At 32.1% G+C, this 2655-nt stretch overlaps 1 protein-coding gene across 1 annotated transcript in view; it reads left to right on the plus strand.

The window, feature by feature from the left end:
• The first annotated feature begins 1085 nt into the window (after positions 1-1085).
• Positions 1086-2655, plus strand: part of LOC106867666 (activating transcription factor 7-interacting protein 1) — a 101001-nt gene continuing 99431 nt past the window's right edge. The window contains exon 1 of the mRNA XM_052972728.1: positions 1086-1197. The gene's annotated coding sequence lies outside the window, so the exon portion shown is untranslated. The remainder of the gene's footprint in view (positions 1198-2655) is intronic.

Below are 2655 nucleotides of genomic sequence, written 5' to 3' on the forward strand. Positions count from 1 at the left end.
GATAAATTTTAATTTATTAAATAATTGTGAATACATCTTCTTGAATTATACAAAAATAGAAGAATTCCTACTGTTACTTTTCCCTGTTTTGTGATTAGAAAATGGAAAGAAAAGATTATAGGTAGAACGAAAAATAGATTTATCAACCTATTTATTCGGATAAATGACACGTGATAATCCTATTTAATGCAAATGTGCCTCCATGTTCGCTTAAATTCGTAACATTTGTGTTTGTGTGTGCGAGAGAATTTTCATGTGATCATTATAAAATCCTAATTACGGTTTTCGCTGTGTTTAGAAAAGGAATGGGATGTTGTGACATTCACACCCTTCTCAAGAGTTTTTACAGTGTAAATTAAAGAAAATTATTTTAAACAGGTGGCAAATTCTTACGCAAGACGTTTGTCATCTAATTCGTATTAATACATTTTTTTTTTTACTTTAGCACGAAACCATAATTTGTGAGCGAGAGATGCAGTCGACTGAATCGATACTTGTTTGGTATTTATTTTATGCTTTGATCCCAGCTGCATGAAAAGTAAAGTTGGTCCCGGTGGGATTCGAACTAAAGCATTTTATCCAGTTCTAAACTGATTCTGTTATAATAAAATTACTATGGATTTCTTGCAAATTAGAAGACCGTACGTTTGTGGGGAGCAGTAATCGGTCGCATTGTGTCACAGCACAACTGATATTTAATTTATCCACCCTACTTCTAGAAATGAAAAGCGAAGTTGAAACTGGTGGGATTTGAACTCAGAATATAGAGGAGGAAAATTAATAATGCGAGGTTTTAATTCAGTTCGGTGTTAAACTGGTTTTGCTATTTTGACAACCAATCCCTAGTCCTCAGTCACATTTTCCCTTCCCTAAAATATAAAGCCGTCGTGCCTAGTAAAATAAATAAAACTATAAGCAGCAAAAATATTTTCCCAGTTAAAACCCTTACACTGTCCCAATGTTGTAAACGCCCTTAGGAAAAAGGTACTAGCGTCAAACATGTCCCGCATATACATCACGCATATCCTTACACCTGTCCGCACCATCGTAAATCTGGAGCGTTGTGCCTAGTCAGGAAATCAATATTGACATAGTGGCGAGCGCAGTACAGTAGGATTTAATCTCTCGACGAGCTGATTCTTATTCTGAAGTGTCAGGCATTTCACTTCATTTACGTCACTAATTCCACTAAGAAAGGTATGAACGCCACATATTTTCACTACATAAAAAAAAAAGAAAAGGTTTTATGCATGCCTAGTCAAAAGAAACTAATATTATTTGTATGCAGGGATGAGGTGAAGAAAATAAAGCTAGACGATAACAAAACAAAACTAAAATCGATTAAAAATAAGATGAAGATTGCATTTTCTGTTAAAGGGGCACCAGAGCAGATAACCTAGTCGTAAGTTAGCAGTTGTAAAGTATATATATATATATATATATATGTATGTATGTGTATGTGTGTGTGTAAATAAAAAACATACATACACATACATAATATATATACATACATGTATATATATATATATATATATATATATATATATATATATATATATATATATATATATATATATATATATATATATATATATATATATATATATATACATATATATATATATATATATATATATACATGTATACATACAACAACAAAAAATATATATATATGACTATATGTATATAGCGCGTAGACGTGTGTATATGTATGGGAGGGAGGTGGAGAGAGCGACATACTCTATTGTAAATTTTATGTATGTGCGTGTGTATGTGTGTATGTATTCTCATTCGTTACTGGCTTCAGTTATTGAACTGCGGCCATGCTGTTGCTCGGCCTTCATTGGTTTAGACGATGATATTGAGCCCAATCTAGTAAATGAAGTTATCGATGTCTATTTGTCGAACCGCTACCTAACGGGACATAAACGTGAACGCAGACAAGAATGCCAACATAAAGATACAGACATACATACAATCAATACTCATTTACAGGAACAAAATAGCACATTCCATAAAGGCAGCTAGTTTTTTTTTTTTTGAAGAGAAAAAGAAAACGCATTGAGACAATGTGTACCGCATTCAGATAATTTATACTAAAAATTATACCTTAGATTCTCTTTCACCGTACAGTATTGTGTTAAATTATATTGTAGACGTGCAGTGTTAACATGACAATATAATTATTTACTGATTCATATTGTAGAATAGATCCGCACAGTATGCTGCTCGCGGGCCGCAAGCGACTCCTTGTGATTTATCAGAAATGTTTGTTTATGATATAACTATAAATAGTAATTTTTTTTTCCTACAAATACTAGTATTTCAATATATTCGGAAAATAATAAATAATTATTATTTACTATAATTCTTTTTTGAAATGATGCCAAGAAGAGTAAAACGTTCTGAAACACACTTATCTCCCACAATTTATAATTTGTATTTTCATTTGAATATCTAAAATACGGTTCGCAGTACTTTAAAGCAATATGGCCATCGCTCATTCCAAGATGGGCAGGCAGGATATTTAAGGTCATCCCTCATTATAGAATCAATTGAAATTCTCTCTCTCTCTCACACACACACTCTCTCTTTCTCACGCCCACATCCATCTACATACATATGAGTGTGTATATATATATATATATATATATA

This window comes from Octopus bimaculoides, chromosome 1 (genome assembly GCF_001194135.2).
Source record: "Octopus bimaculoides isolate UCB-OBI-ISO-001 chromosome 1, ASM119413v2, whole genome shotgun sequence".
Classification (NCBI taxonomy): Eukaryota; Metazoa; Mollusca; class Cephalopoda; order Octopoda; family Octopodidae; genus Octopus; species Octopus bimaculoides.